The sequence below is a fragment of the Rhinopithecus roxellana genome, chromosome 10 (genome assembly GCF_007565055.1).
Source record: "Rhinopithecus roxellana isolate Shanxi Qingling chromosome 10, ASM756505v1, whole genome shotgun sequence".
Lineage (NCBI taxonomy): Eukaryota > Metazoa > Chordata > Mammalia > Primates > Cercopithecidae > Rhinopithecus > Rhinopithecus roxellana.
Genome location: NC_044558.1, coordinates 20,541,915 through 20,559,672, shown reverse-complemented (window position 1 = coordinate 20,559,672; position 17,758 = coordinate 20,541,915).

The window sequence follows — 17,758 nt, the reverse complement described above, 5'->3', positions numbered from 1 at the left end:
GTAGGAAGCCCCACTTGTAGTTAGCCTGTCTCCACCTTCCCCAGGCCAACAAGCCTCCAGTCAGGGCACACCTGAAACCTTCCCTTTTCTCCATGATGAAGCTTTCTCACTCCTCTGCCTTTGAGTCTTTGCCAAATGCAAGTGACAGTGGCTGGCTCCCTTGCTATATAACAGGCTCTGAATGAACAAGGAGTCTTTGCTTGTTCTTGTTTGGTTGGTTTTCATTTGTTGCCACATTGGTCACCATGTATTTTCTTTGGTCTATGCTGAATCTCTTTCATGTCCCACATCAATCTACTTGCTATGCTGATTTATATGGTTTACATGTTGGAATAGTCATTTTTTTTTCCTGTATTTGAGTTGGCATTTCAACTGCAGATAATTCTCAGTCTCTCTGTCTAAAATTGCTCGTAGTACAAACTTAAATCACGATGACTTCATCAACTGATGAATTGTGTTTCTATAGCTTTAGCTACTTCTGTTCCAATTTGCTATTACAGTTGCCTGTCCACTGCTACTCTCAAATGTCCACTTTGATTCAGTATCTACTTTGGTTATTAGATAATGCCTTCACCTCTGCTGCTAGAGAGAGGAATTTTAGACATCTGACAGGCATTTTTAAGAAAAAAAGCAACTTCAGTTCTGAGCACAGCACATCTTCCCCACTGCTCAGAAGCCTTCTTCTGTATGGTGGCTGCTTCCCTTATCACGTGACTAAAGCCTGTCCCTACTGTCCTGCCCTAGAGATTAAAAACAGTCCAGCTGCTGTTCAGTCTGGGGTTTTCATGTCCAACTAGTTCATGTGTCTTCAAATGCCATGGGTTGAAAAATGAACTTAGTGTAATTCTGTGCAGGTTGCATCTCAGCTAGAAAGTGTGGATTCAGTCCTAAATAGTATGATTTATCAGGGTAGTTGGTTTTCACTCTGGGTTATGCAAGAGCTGGTTGTATAGCCTGGACCATTTCATGGACACTTATTGTGTGCCAGGAATTGTATAAGGGAATAAGGAAACAAAGATGTATGAGACTCTGCTTCCTAGGTAGAGAGACAGGCCGTACGCATAAAAGGCTGTAACACAAGGTCTTCTACTCTGAGTGTGACATTAGCTACTTCTCTTGTTGGTGCCAACAACTGGGTTTTATCCAGTACTAGCACTTGTTTCAGTGTAGTGCAGTGCAGTTGAAGGCACATTTCTATTTAACCCACTGAACTGTGATCCCTTGAGAACAGGGACTGACTCTTGTGTACCTGCTGTGTTGCCAACAATCTAACTGGTACCTAATTCATAGTAGGCAGGTTGACAGTATGAACTATTTGGTCAAAAAGAAGTTCAAGTCACAGCTCTTTTACATATTAATTATGAGAACTAGGGCAAGTTAGCTTTTCTAAGGTCCTGTGTTTTCATCTGTAAAATGGGGACAATAATAATTACTGCAACCCACTCTACCTCATAGATCATTTCCACATCATTGGCACATATTACTCACTCAATATCTTCTGCTATAATTATGAATTCAATTACCTTGAAATTCCAGTGATCCAGATGCCACATACTTAGAGTTGAGAGGAAGGAAAGATTGCTAAATCACATCCTGAAAATTGGGTGTTATTCTGGGGTGGAAGCCAAATGAACCCATTCCAATGTTATATGGCACGAGCACAAGCCTTAATGTTATGCAGTACTTCTGAATGTTCTGAATGGCACACGGTAAAATAAAAGCTCTTGCTAAATGATGAGGGCATGAAGAACATGAATTCGTCACTTAAAATAGGAATGGAAACATTTGGGCACCCCCATTCCACATCAAGAATACTGGCAATTCATCCATCCACAAATGCATGGCAGAATCCTGATTTATTTATTGGTGCTTCAGAAGAAAGGTCTTGGTTGTGGGGAGAGTTGAGTAAAGAAGTTGATGGATTCTAAGGAAGAAAAGAATTTAGTTAAATACATTTTATAGGGAGAGAAAACTGGGAGGGGCTCTAAGCTTAAATGCTCCCATTTCACATATCAATGCTGTGAATCTCAATTTCTCCAAATGAGGCTAAGGCTATGTGAGAATTGAATGGGGTAACAAATGTGAATGTACCAATGCAATGTCTAATATTTCTTGAATACTAGAAATAGTTTAATATTATTTTTCTTTTTCATTCTTTTGGTGATAGAAATAGTAACACTGGGAATTGTGCAGTATACTAGGGCATATATAAGATGGGAAATGAATGTATAAAAAATCATTATTTTATTCGGAAACAGTGTGGCTGAGTCTGCTAATTTTCCTCCAAAATCATTCTCCTCTTTTTGGTTGCAATAGAATCCTTCATTTTAGATGGGCCACGTCTGCTTGGAATAACAACTCCATTTCCCAGTCTTTTTTTTGAAGCTAGATATAGCCATAGACAATGGGCTGTAAGAGGAAATAGTGTGTGCAACCCATCAGATGTTTCTTTGAAGAAAGATCCTGTACTCTCTTCCTCCCCTTTCCTTCTCTGCTGCCTGGAGTGTTGATGTGATGCCTGGTACTGCATGGAGCAGTCATCTGGACCCCAAGGTGAAGGCCTTGTTTAAGGATGGAGGAGCCTGAGTTTCTGAGGACTGTGGAGCTGCCAGCACAGGACATCTGATGCTTATTGGAGGGAGAACATACACCTGTCTTTCCAAAGCCAAGTGGGCTTTAGTCACTTGCCACAAAACTTGATCTTAATCATTATTTCATCATGGATACAGTCATGGAAAGACATGGCTTTAAAAGGACTTCAACATTTTAAGACACAAATCAAGGCCCAAGAGGAATGTGGGTTCCTTACAATAACTTATTTTTAAAAATGCCATCCAACCAAAATAAGGGAGGAAAACAACCACTTCTATTTTATTGGGTTCCAATATGAAGGCTGGCCAAGTCAAAGCTTTGATTTCACATAATTTACCTATGAAAGAGACATAGATAGAGCCAGCATGCACAGGTTTCTGTATTCTAAACTTCGGCATCAATTTGGCCATTGCAGTCTGAAATTGCCGAGAATCATGAGGATGGTAAAATAATGGGACTTCTCTTTGGACTGGATTTTGGAATGATGTGTGGTAGTGCAAAAGTCATACCTATGGATTTGATATTTGTACTAACACATTTTAAAAATCAGGGCTGTACTCACAGCATAATCATACCACTGAGCATTTGCATCTTATCGCTGACAATTTAGTAATTTTTAATGATTTGATAACATTAAAAAGTAACTGGTCTAAAAACTATATTTTCCCTCAATTTCTGAAATAATAACTTCATGTTTACCTGCTGTCCATGGTGCGGATGCTGCTGGCTCACCCTCTAGGGAAGGGGCGCAGCTTAATTGTAGTAATTAGATTTCACGAGGTATTAGTTAACCTGGAGGCTAAAGTCAGTTGGAATTATTTTGTTACGAGTCTTCCTTTCCTGTGTATCTCTTGGTCTTCCATTAATAAGGAGACCCATTAGGAGTCATTCAAGCAACTGCTGGAGCTAGCCCTGCTTCCCACTATCTCTGCAAAGGGTTCCCCAGTATTCCAGCTGGAAGGACTTTTGAATGGATTTCAACAGATATAGTAGGTACTACTCAACTTGCCCTTCAATTTAGCATTTTATATTTTAGAAGTGCACTTCAATGGCTTTATTTCTCTTGATTGTAGCCAATGCAGTGTCTTGCATATAGTAGGCACTTAATAAATGCTTGTTAATTTTTCACCCAGGGGCAGGGTTGGCTGAGAAGGGATGTTGAGGCAAAGTGGGCTTAGCTGTGGTCATATCTTAAGTATAATGTTAGTTCTAAGTATACGGTGAGTTTTTTGAACTCTGGAAAGTTAACTTGTCACAAATGCCACTTGCAGATCACTCCCAGTAAGGTAAGTGGTTGGTAACAGCTTGACTAGTAAATGCTAGTGATTTAAAAAAAATGTTGACCAGGCGTGGTGGCTCATGCCTGTAATCCCAGCACTTTGGGAGGCCAAGGCGGGTGGGTCACCTGAAGTCGGGTGTTTGAGACCAGCCTGACCAACATGGAGAAACCTCATCTCTACTAAAAATACAAAATTAGCTGGGTGTGGTGGCGTGTGCCTATAATCCCAGCTACTTGGGAGGCTGAGGCAGGAGAATTGCTTGAACCTTGGAGGCGGAGGTTGCGGTGAGCGGAGATTGCGCCATTGCACCATTGCACTCCAGCCTGAGCAACAAGAGCGAAACTCTGTCTCAAAAAAAAAAAAAAAAAAAAAAAAAAATTAACTGAAGAGGATTAAATTAATCATACTTCTGAGTTAATGGTAAATTAACATCACGGTTGTGTGCACAGTTCCTTTTATTTGTCTGCTTATTCTTTTTTGTCCTGTCCGCATTCCCTATGACCAGTCATCTAATGTTTTTAATATGCATTTTTTCCTTGTGTGGTGTTTGCAAAATATAAATAATAGTAAACACTTATATAGACCTTACTTTGTGCCAGGCTTTGTTCTAAGTCCTTTATATGTAATCTTTCATTTAATTATCCTAACAACCTTATGAATTACTTACCTTTATTATTCCCATTTAATTGATGAAGGATCTGAGGCATAGAAAGGTTAAGTAACTTGCCTAAGGTCACATAGCTACTAAGCAACGAAGTTGGAATTTGAACCTAGGCAGCTGAGCCCTGAAGTCCATGCTCTTATGCCTTTTTTTTTTTTTTTTTTGAGATGGAATTTCGCTCTTGTTGCCCAGGCTGGAGTGCAATGGCACGATCTCGGCTCACTGCAACCTCTGCCTCCCAGGTTCAAGAGATTCTCCTGTCTCAGCCTCCCGAGTAGCTGGGATTACAGGCACATGCCACCATACTCAGCTAATTTTTGTATTTTTAGTAGGGATGGGATTTCATCATATTGGTCAGGCTGGTCTCAAACTCCTGACCTCAGGTGATCCACCCACCTCGACCTCCCAAAGGGCTGGGATTGCAGGTGTGAGCCACTGCGTCCGGCTGAAATCCATGCTCTTAATCACCAACTACTGAAATGTATCCTGTTCTTTGTGTGTATGTATTTTTAACTTCTGTAAATAGTGGTGTATAAATAACATTGTCATAAATCTTGCTTTGTTTCTTACTTTTCCACTCAGCACTTTGCCTTTAAGAAGCATCCATGTCGCTATGTCCACTTGTGATCTGTTCAGCTGATTGCTGTACCCCAGGGTGAACATCTATCACATTTTCCCTCTCCACTCTCCCGGGGATGATACTCCAATTTCCTGCCTCCACAAATAATGCTGCAATGAACATCCTCCCTCAGGACTTGTGGGAGAATCTCTTTGGGATCTAAACCATGGTTTTTCTTCATGAACTAAATGTGTGCCTTTTATGAAACAGGACGCTGGTAAATGTAGAACAATTTTTTAAAAAAAAAGTGACTTATGCCCTAACAGTCATGTTTCAGGCACTGTTCCAGATGTTGGATCATCTCAAAGTGAAACAAAGATGTTCATTTAAATGAAATCAGAATCCTGTTATTTATGAAATAATCACTTTGTTTATATTTATTTGTGCACTCATGTGCTAGTATTGGAAGGCTGACATGGCATAGCTAAGGCATACTTGCTCCCAGCGTAGTAAGATGATAAGGGCTTGGATTTGGGGTGACATTGGTGCAGAAGTCAGATCTGTTGCTTGTACCTGTGTGAACAGGGTCAAGTTCCTTAAATGCTCCAAGGCTCAATTTTTTCATGTATAAAACGGGAATAATTGTTTATTGTGAAGATTCAATAAGATAGTGTATGTAGAGAGCCTAACACAGAGCCTGACATGAAATAAGCTCTCACAGAGGTAGGATAATCCCTCTCCTTGGAAAGCTCCCAGAAGAGTGGAGGAGCTAGACGCAGATCCATATATTCACAATGCAGTGTGTAAAGTGGTGGTGCAACATGGGCAAAGTGCATGGGAGCACAGGAGAAAGACAGTGAATATTACTAATTGCCATTGATTTCATGCCTACCTTGTTCTAGATACTGTCTATATATTATTTTATTTTTTCGGACTCTCTAAGGTAGATTCACTATTTCTGTTTAACAGAACTAGAAACCAATGCTCAGTGACAACTTCCATTCGAAGTCACTTATCCAGTCGTTGTGCAGAAAATATGAATCCCTGTCTAGCTGATTGCAAAGTCTGTATTTGTTTCAATGACACCAAAAAGGAGCTGGCATTTGGTCTGGATCATGAAGAATGAGCAGGCATTTTCCAGGTAGACAGAATATGCAAACATTTTTCTTGGCACCTTGACTTAGGGGTCTTTCCAAAGAACTGGATTTTTAAATTTATTCATTATCGTCACCCATGTTTACCGAGAACTTACTGCGGCTGGATAGTAGAAGTGCAAAGACTAAGAGATAAGGTCTCTGTCTTTCAGGGCTTTCTAATCTCTTCAGAGAGATTGACTACATACACATACACCACCCATAATCAGATGGATTATTATACAAGCTTGCATAAGTTACATGCCAGGGAAATGCTACTGGTATCAAGTGAGTTCAGAGGAGAGAGATCACCGTGGGCTCAGTGGTCAGTGTGAGGACTGAGAAGTAGGTGGGACTGCAATTGGGCATTGAAATGGGGGGATCGGGTTGGGCACAAGGAGCAGGCACAGTAGTGTCGTAGGAAATGTAAGGGTTACATTCAAAAGGGGAGCACGTTACTATCAATTTATGGAAAGTCAGAGTTTACTCTTAAAATTCCTTGAAGTACACCACAAAGTATAAGCTCTCATATCAATTCTGTGATGTGCATGTGGCTTCTATCTTCAAGTTCAGCACGGTCACTCTTCCCTGCAGAGTTAGTATAGATTGCTACTTCTTTGAACTACATTGCCCCTTCTAGCCTTCACATTTCTATAGTTGGTCTGTGTTTGGAATGGCATTGAACAAAAATAGCATTGCTTTAGTCACTGGAGTCAAATCAGCAGGGCAAGATATTTGTACTACTACATCCATGAGGCAACTCAAGGCTGGTGGAAAAGCAAGGAAGGTGGGCCTTCACCTCTGTGGACTGTACTTTGGCATCACTGAGCTCTCAGTTTGCTGAGGACAAGCCCAAGTGAGCTCGAGGCTGGAGGAGTGATCATGTCTACTACATTCAGATGCCCCTAGCTATGCTGATCTCAATGCATGTCAAATATTGGAGAGCGAGGATGAGGTGCTGGTGTTGAGTTAGAGGAGGAGGACAGTCAGCAGCAGAATGAAGATTATTCACAAGGAGACATCGTCTATATTTGTCTCATGGGCCGAACAGTGGAATGGAGGAATGATTGGAGTGGTGGGAAGATTGCATAATGCTGAATTCTAATTGGTTTAACTTATTTAAGATGTGACATTAGTGTAAAAGTAGAGAGATAGGAACTCACATGAGTATGTCTGGGTTTGCTGGGAGGAGAGGATTTGCAGAAAGATAGGTGCATTTGGAAGAGACCTGGTGGTGGAGAATTGTGATAAGTAGGATAGGATTTGGGGCTCAGTCTTCTAGGGTGACAGGTGTCTTTGCATATGCCTGAGCTGGGGATTCTCCTTTAAAGAGAAAAGTTTTAGGGAGATTAAATATGACAATTATGTGTATGCTAGTTTGGAGGGGGGCTCAACACTAGATTCTGGGACCCCAGTTGGAGGTTGATATGATTTGGATATGCATCATCCCCAATGTTTGGAGGTGGAGCCTGGTAGGAGGTGATTGGATCTTAGAGGCTGAGTCCTCGTGAATGGTTTAGCACCATCCCCTCAGTGCTCTTCTCGTGATAGTGAGTTCTCATGAGATCTGGTTGGTTCAAAGTGTGTGGTGCCTCTCCCTACCCTCTCTCTTCCTCCTGCTCTGGCCATGTAAATTACTGGCTCTTTCTTTACCTTCTGCTGTAATTGGAAGCTTCCTGAGGCCTCTCCTGAAGCACATGCTGCCATGCTTCCTCTACAGTCTGTGGAACTGTGAGCCAATTAAACTTCTGTTCTTATAAATTACACAGTTTCAGGTATTTCTTTTTAGCAACGTGACTAATACAGAGCTGGTGGCAAAAGTCTGTTGAGAGGCAATAAAAGCCTGGAAATGATGATGAAAATGAAGGGGAATGAGCACAAAGAGAGGTGTTATGAAGAATCGGTGTGCTTCACGAGCCTGAAAGCCACTGCGAAAAATGATGTCAACATCACACCAACTCTGACGGAAATGCAGACTCCCCTCTCTCTCTTTCCCTAGTCTATGTAATTGGCATCTTTTATCAAGGTTCAAGGGAATCATTAATATCCTACTTCTGATTCTCCTTTTAGTTAAAAATCAATTGAGAAAAAAATGTAGAACTTAGATGAAGGCAAAATATTGGATTTTTTTGCTGCTAGCAGTGGACTGGAGGAGATAGCTTTGGACCATTGCCACACAGGGTTTCTATCCTCTTTTCTTAAGCTGAGGTGTTGGGACAACCCACTGTGGGGAGAGTCTGGGTCAGTGACTGCTCTGGCCAGCTGTGGTATCCCCGATGGTGTGGACGGAGAGGCTACATGTGAAGGAGACATGTGATGTAAGCCATCTGGGGAGTAAATGTGGATTCCTCCCACTCATTCAAGCAGATGTCTGGATTCTCCACGTTTGGGAAGTACGCAAGGGGCAGAAGGGTCAGGAGTTTTACTCTATGAGAAGCATACAGTAACATGCAGAAGTGCAAGGAGAAGGAAACGAACTTAACTTCACATTGCCGGACATGATTAAAAGTGAGAATAGAATTGGAAATGAAATGTGTGGGCTCATTAAATAAATAACCCTGTGGGTTATTTAATGAACAGGTTTTGTTCCTTTGGAGGCAAAAGCTAAATTGCTCACCAGCAATCCTGGGAGGAAACAGAGGATTGGTGACTGGTGTTGAAGAAGTGGCCTCATGAGGGTGTCTGGGTTAACCATGGGCGACTCCACCATGGGGACTCCACACCCTACACTCAGTCTTAGTTGGCCACAGCCTGGATGCTTCAGCCTGGTGAATTGAGAAAACAATATCTTTGGAGTCATAAAAAAATCATTTTCTTTCTCGTTTGTTTTGTTTTTCCTGCCTTGATTCTTGAAGTAAGAATTTCCACCTTATGGAAGAATGGAAGACTTGGGAAGAAAGCCCCTGTCCTTTTTTCCTGTCCCTACCCTGGCTGGGAAGAAGGTCATGGGGTGTGGAGTTCAGCCCCTCTGGGTCTCTCTTTCCCAGCAACCTGTCCTTAGCACTTGTCCCCTTCTTGCCTCCTTGTCTCTTAGACTCAGTAGGGCTGCTCTGCTCTTTGGAGCTAGGGGAGGCCTGGCCTCCTGGTTGGCAAGTCGGTTCTGGTCATGGGTCAAGGCAAGTTCTCCAAGTCAGCCTTTTTGGAAATATAACTGATCATTTCAGCTCCGTAGATCTGAGTCTATCTGCTCAATGGATTCAGAACCTGTAAGGGAAGAGGTGTGACTAATTAGCATTATCCCTTAAATTCTAACATTCTTGTTGAGGAGAAATCCTACTTTTGAGATTCTTTGGAATCTTCTTTTCTTCTCCTTGCCTTTCTTTTTCAAATACGTTTACCAAATGGAATGACCACTGTGCGTTTGGCACTTAGGTTAAGTGTTTTGTCTTTTCTCTTAAATAGCTATGATTGGCCCTAATGCAGTGTATAGGCAGTGTCTAGCCACAGGCAGCTCAAATGGACACATGTGCCACAAATATATAAGACACTTCTAGAACACACTTGAATTCCAGGGTCTGTGAATAACTCTGTAGATCATAGCAATATATGGTCATGTGAGTGTGTTCATGCATACACACACCTACCACATGCACACACTACCACATGCACGCATACCTACCATACATACAAACCATGCACACCCCCACCACTTGCATGAACACACACCCTATATACTTATACACCACACACAGACAGCACACGACCACACACAAACACGTGCACACACTACCATATGCATGTACATCTACAAACCATACGTGTATGTATGCATGCACACATACAAACCATGCATACCTCCCCACCACATGTGTGAACACACACCATATATACTCATACACCACATACAGACAACACACAGAAACACCACATGCATACACTACCATATGCATGCACAGCTACCACACATACAAACCATGCACACCCCCACCACATGCACAGACACACACCATATATACTCATACACTACACACAAACACAGACACACATGCATCATACATGCACCACTACATCACACACTCCCCAACACACCTAGACACTATGCATACACACACCACACATAAACTACACACGTACAGACCATTTACACAAACACTGGCTACTCCATCTTAGACACATGTGCACATGCACATACCACAAGCATATGGGTGTAACCCCAGGGCCTCTGCAGAGAGCTGTGGAAAGCTCCAAGAAACATTCTCTCTCCCACTCTTAATCTCTGTCTCCATCCCTCTCCTTTTCTCTCTTAATCCTGGGGTGTATATATAAAAGAATACACAAAGCACACACACAGAAACAGCAAACCTCTGGACTCATGGAAAAACGACTGCCAACAATCTGGGCAGCTAAGGCTTTGTGCATAACACCCTACTCCTGAGGGGCCCCTCCCCTCCCACAGGAACACACACAAAAAAGGACCTGCCCCTAAGCCAGGCATTTTTCTTTCCTTTTGCCTTTGATTAAGTCTCACAATAAATGGCACACCAAGGGGCGTGGCATTACAGAGTCATTAAAGTGAATATTTCACAAGTGAGTGCTGCCTGAACAAGATGCTTCTGATGTTTTTATTTTCATCAAATCTTTGAGGCCAGCAGATGGAAAAAAATTATTGTGGCCAGAGCTTAAGGAGGTGGGCTTCACCAGAGAGGCAGGGTGGTCAGGCTACAGTGAGCCCTGACCCAGTTTCCTTAAGAAAAGGGTAAAGAGTCAAAGTGCTTGATGTGTAATCAATAAACAGGGCACATAGGATGAAACACACACACACACACACACCCCCACCCCCCCAAATACGCACAGAAGGATATTTCTACCTCGGTTCCTTTTAAAGTAACAAATGGTGGGAATACAGTTTGCTCTAAAGGAATCCTTTGAATGTGTATCATTTGGTGAATTTGGAGCTTTCCACACCAACTGCGTTTGCTAAAAATGGTCACTGCCCATAGATGAGACATGATACTCCTGTTAATGTCATTAACAAGCAGAACAGCAGTGCCTACAAAGCTCAGAGCAGAGAAATGATACCCAGGGGAACCACATAATGCCAAATAAATGTAAGGTGATTGACTATTTTCATCACTACCTCCGCAGCAGGGTGGGAGCCCATTTGTAAGGGGCTGTCTTGTGCCTATGGGGAGGAGGACCATCAGACAATCCTGCTGCAGTTTCTATTGTCCTCAAAGACACATCTTCTCCAGGAACAAAGCTCTGGGTCACACCGTTTGTCCTGTAGAAACTCCTGATAAATTTTGCTTTAAAAAAAAGCCTCTTTTCTTTGATTAGCAGTAATAAAAGCTTTCCCTTCGAAATATATGCCCTTACACATTAAAAGCCTGAGATGAAAAATTCTTTGTCATTTGCAAAGAATAGTGTCTCTTTGTGACTTGTTATCTGTTGAACTGGATGTTATGAAGTCTGTCTGAGGGCTCTGATAGCAGCTAGAATATTCTGCCTCGTGTGGCAGACATGTTTGAAGGCATAATTATGGGGTGTGGGTTACGGTGACCAGTACATTCTCCCAGCCCAACCAGATAGTTGATGGGTTTTGTGTATTCCGGAAACTTCCCCTTCTTTATCCTGTTTGAATGGAAATGGGACTGACATCAGGCGATAAGCCGTTCCTGTAATGGATTCCAGAAACTTCTGTTCTTGTCATCTGGTCTGGATTTACAGACAACTCTCTTCTGTTGTTCAACTTTCTAAAGCAGAAATTATGGTTGGTTGTAGCCATAAAAATGATGGCGTAGCCTTAGACAGAGATCAGTCTCCAAATGCTTTGAAGTGAGTAAGGATGCCTTTCTGATTAGGATAAACTGCATCATACTGGAATTCTCAAAAAGCTTTTAAATTGTAGTAAATGTTGTTTTAACAAACAAAAACTAAGTAGTTGAAAGAAAATTATCTTGATTCAAAAATTTACTTGATTTAAGAATTGTAATTCTGAGGGAGGAATTGAGGAGCTATTGTTTAATGGGGACAAAGTTACAGTTTTGTAAGAAGAAAAGAGTTCTGGAAATGGATGGTGGTGATGGTTGTACAACAAGAGGATGTCCTCAATGCTGCTGGGCTGCACACTTAAAATGGTTAAGCTGGTAAATTTGATGTTATGGATATTTCACCAAAATTGAAAAAAAAATGAAAAATGATAATTCCTGCATAAGTACTGGTGATAGAATAAATGCAGTTTTGTGTGTGTACTGCATTCAAAATTTTGCCCTCTAAATGTCTGCTTCTTTTATCTTACAGGAACAGTTTGATTAGACTCTCTAAAACTGACTTATTAATGTTGCTGTGTGGATAAGGCACTGCATATAAGCTTGTGCGATTGCTAATATGATCTTTTGTTTTAACCTGATGTAAACTATGATGCTCTAACCAAATCTTTAGAGATTTAATTATGCAGGAAAATATTCTTAACCTCTCTCATTCTAAGCCAGCTTGTTTGCTACTCATTTATCTTTAAAAACAAAACCTTTGGCTTGTCTTATCTTTCTTTTGCTACTTTACTCAGTTCCAGTTATATGTCATGACACCCTCTCTCCTCATGAAACACGTTAGCCTACACTCTTTATGTGTTGACTTTTTCAAAGATAACATCATTTTGTCAATTGAGAGGCCATTGGTGGTAGGGAAAGAACAATACGTGGGGAGCTGGGAGACCTGGATTTGGTCTGATCTTTTTCACTCGTTTATTTCTTGGAGTCTGAGCTTTCTCATCCGTAAAATGAGAGGTTGGTGCAAAAGTAATTGCTGTTTTGGCCATTACTTTCAATGGCAAAAACTGCCAACTACATTTGCACCAACCTAATATCTTACCTTTCTCTGTGTTCAGAAGTTCAAAAGAGAAAATAATGAGAGCTACTATTTATTGAGCACCTACTATGTGTTAAGCACTGTTCTAAGTAGTTTAGGGGTATCAATTAACTTAACCTTCCCAATAACATGGTGGAGCTATTATTTCTATTTTACAGATGAGGAAACTGAAGCACAGAGAAGTATAGAAACTGACTAAGGTCACAGCTGGTCAGTGGTAGAGCTTGAATTTGAACTCAGGCAATCTGATAGGTGAGGCTATTAGTCACAACATCACCCTGCTTCTGTACAGATGTGAAAATGCAGTGCAAACTACTTTAAAGCATTATGTAAAATGGAATGAGAAAATAGTTGAATTTTCTAGATTTATTTCCATGGAAAATATTACAAATGTTGGTTCTGTATCATTAGATAACCTCAGCAATACTCCTTTCCACTTAGAGGACATAGTTTACCAAGGATGTGAACGATCTGGAACATCTCCTTCATAGCATTAAGCATTCTTGCTGTATGAATAATTATCTGTGTAATTATGTGCTTAATATTTGTGCTTCTATACTGTATACTCCATGAGGACAGGGACAATGGATAGCCTGTGAACCATGATCTTTCCAACAAGTAGCACAATGCCACATAATAAGTGTTTAGTAATAACGAGATCTAACATTTACAAAGAGCGTATCACATTCCTGGCACCAAGTGCTTTACATCAACTCATTTAAAACTCACAACAACCTCATAAGGAGGGTTTTCATTTTACAGATGAAGAAACTGAGGCTCAGAGCACTTAAGTAAAATGTCTAAGTTCATGTGGTAGTAAACGGTGGAATCTGGATGAAACCTGACTATTGACTCCAGAGCCTTTATCCCTTTTCAGTTTCTGATATGTGACAATAGTGGAAACCTGAATCCTTTCTAATGTGGACTTGGAGGCAGAAATGAAACACTGTCGTAACTTCCCTCATCACTGGCCCCCAAATGTGTGTTCTTGGCTTTCCAGGCAGGTGTTGAGTGTTGGACAATGGGGATGAAGAGACTGCAGGCTGGGAAGTTGGTGACCTTTCTTCTGATGTGGTGAAACATTTGTAAACCGTCGCCTGTAACAACCGTGGAAGTGAGACCGTGGGTCTCCTGAGCCTGTACCTCTAGGGGAAGTGGTTGAAAAAGATCAGAACAATGATGTGTGTTGGCTGCTTCTTGACGTTTTTAGCACACTTCTATGAGAAGGAAATCTAGCTAGTTTGTAAGCAAAGATGAAAGGTGATTGAGCTGTGCTAAGGCAGGCCCTACTGCCTCTGTCCATGGCCTCCAGCATAAACTGACGAGGATCTGATAATGTGGGGTCTTTTGGGACTAAAAAACCCAATTTCTTCTATGCTCCACCAAGCAGGAGGAAAGATGCCATCCCAGCTCTTCCTAGGAACCTCCATTTCTTTCACTGTTCTTGGACAATTGGTATGTGGAATGATCCAGATATATTAGTGCTGAGGGCTGGAAAATTATAATCATAACTCCCAAGTGCCTGCTCCTGGCAGAAGTGCTGGACCTACTTTATCTCATTTATTATTTCACAATGACCTCTGAAGTATTCTTTTAAAAATATTTATTTATTTAAATTTTTTAAATTGACAAATAATAACTACATATTTATGGGGGTACATAGTGATGTTTTGATTCATATAATATATAATAATCAGATCAGGGTAATTAGCAGATCCATCATCTCAAACACTGATTATTTCTTTGTTTCGGGGGCATTCAATATCCTCTAGCTACTTGAAACTGTATATTATTGCTAACTATAGTCATTGAGGTAAGTATTCTCACCCCTCCATGAGAGATGTTGAGGTAAGTCCAGAGGGGGTAAATAACCAGCCCTGAGTCATGCTATTCTAAATGGTGTAGCTGGGATTTGAACCCAGGTCCTACTGGTTCCCAAATCTGGGCTTCTCCTCCCATCCTGGAATTGAGTTGTCCCACCCACAGCGAGGCAGTGGTAAGGTAGAGACATGTTGCCATCAAAGCAATGTCTTGGCTGCCCTGCCTGGAGAGGCCATCCCTGCTGGCACTCATTTTGTAAGGACTCTGAAGTGAGATACTGGTCTGTGTTGGAATATTGACGGCTGTCATTGTGGAAGCCCCTTGCTGCACCGAGAGCCTCGGAGGCACATGCACGTTGAGCTTCTTAGCAAGTGCTGAGCCCTCATGCTGAGCACAGCAAGACTCTGGAGCTGGGATTTGCCAGGAGGGCTAAAGAATATTTTATTTCCTCAGGAAAAAAATAATCATTTTTATTGACACCCAGGAGAGAAACATTCCATTGTTATTCATAATTAAGGCATTTATCTTCTATTTGGGTGACTGCGGTGGAAGAAAAATTAGATGGGAAGGGTGCTGGCCAGGTTGGGACAGGTGAAATGCAACAAAGGAAATCAGCCTATTTCCACACTGTCAGGTCATCAGCATCATCCCTGATCACCCTGGGGCAATCCACACCTGTCTGCAGCTAACATTTATTATTCTCTCAGCAACTATGTGTCAGGGTCTGTTCTAAGCAGGTCTCTTGGATTATCTCCTTCATCTTCACAACACCATGAAACTGTTGCTATTGCTACCCATTTTAGAGGCACAGAAGCTGAGACACAGAGGGTATAAGTGACTTACTCAAAGCTGCACAGCTAGTAACTGGTAAAGTCAGAACATACCCCTGGGCAGTACTGCTCCAGGACTCAGACACTTAGCCATACGTTATGAATACTTTATGCTAGAACATACACCTAGGTGATACTGCCCCAGGACTTAAACTCTTAGCCATATGCCATAAGCTCTTTATGCAGTTCTTCATCTAGACAGTATTCCTCAGCTCTCAGTCATCACTTAGCAATCCTTGTGCATTTATTACTGTCAGATCTTTTGATGCAATATTCTATGTAACCTCATAACAATACTAATAGACAGTGTTATAACTTCCCGTTTTGCAGATAAGCAAACTAAGGCCCAGAGAAGTTAAAGGCATTGTCTAAATACCAGAGCTCACATCTTTTGAACTTCCAGTCTGCTTTTAAAGCATAGCATCTGCCTCCGTTTTTTTCATGCATAGACCTGTGCCTGAAAAATATTTTGAGATATTGATAGTAACCGAAATAACACAACATTTTAAATATATGCATTGATTCATACAGAATCAAGAACTCCTAATTTTAGTTTTCTGAAGAAATTTGCTGCCTCAGAATATTTACATTTATGACTTTACTTCTCTAGAAACAATAAAATAACTTCTTTATTTTTTATTTTATTTTTAGCTTATTTTGTAGGCTAGCAAGAATAACCTCTTGATGTAGGTAATTAACAGAACCATAAAACATTCACACAAATGGCATCCACAGAAACAAGGTAAAATGAAGAGCTGTCATTTGTGCCAACCCCATTTGAAAGTCATTTCCAAACATTTAACCAAAGGGAGATAAGGGAGAGATGTGTAGCTGTTGGTTGCAGGATCATTTAGCTAACAGCGGTGTGCTTCCAAATTAAACCTTCCAGTTAGAAATGTTGAATGTGCATGTCTGTGTGTGTGTGCTCACACATGTGTGTGCCTGAGTAAATCTCTGGCTATATGAGCAAGTTGCATTAATTATCTGGAAGCAAGTTTCCAACTCTTTTAAAAGAAGGCAGCCTGTCCTCAGGCTATAAGAACATCACCCACCAGAGACTTCTGTGTTGTAAAGAATACTTACAGACCTTGGGCATTCGCCCAGTCTCTCTGGGTCTTAGTTTCTTAGGTTGTAGAATGGATGCCTGCAAACTTGTGGTGGAGATATCCAAATAAACAGATAAAGGATGATAGTGTTATTTTCGTTGTATTCCCAGAACACTGACCAGAATGACTAAGACGAAACAGACAATACCAGTATTGTTGAGGATGTGAAGTGAAGGTCTCTTAGTCTATTTGTGGGACTATAACAAAGTATCAGAGACTGAATGGCTTACAGAAGTTTATTTCTCACTGTTCTGGAGGCTGGAAGTCCAAAAGCAAGTTGCCAGCAGATTTGCTGTCTGGAGAGGTTTCCACTCCGTGGTTTGTATATGGCGGTCTTCTCACTATGTCCTCATGGAAAGGCTGAAGGGAGCTCCCTGGGGTCTTTTTTTTTTTTTTTTAAAAAAAAGGGCACTAATCCTATTTGGGAGGTGACCTAATCATCTCCAAAAGGCTCCATCTTCTAGTACCATCACATTGGGAATGAGGTTTCAACAGGTGAATTTTGAGGGGATGTAAACATTGTCTATAGCAAAAGGAAACTCTGGTGTTTTTAAAAACAAAGATGTTAGCTGGGTTTCCTTTTGGTACAGACATTTTGAGAAGCTGTTTGGCATTGCCTACTAAAGCCAAATGAACACATACCTAATGACCTTATGACTTCCACTACCTGGCTCATACCAAAAGAAATGTGCATTTGTATCATCCAAAAGATATGCACAAAAACAGTCATAGTAGCACGTAGCCAAAGGGAAATAAGACTAATATCCATCTACTACAGATTGAAAAATATAGCATAGTATATTCACATAATGAAATACTATACAACAATGAGGAAAAATGAGCTCCGACATCACAGATGGATCGTAGAAAAATAATATTGAGCTGAAGAAGCTAGGCATGAAAGAATATGAACTATTTGAGTGCATTCGTAGAAGGCTCAAGAATATGTAAAACTAAGCTCTGTGTTAG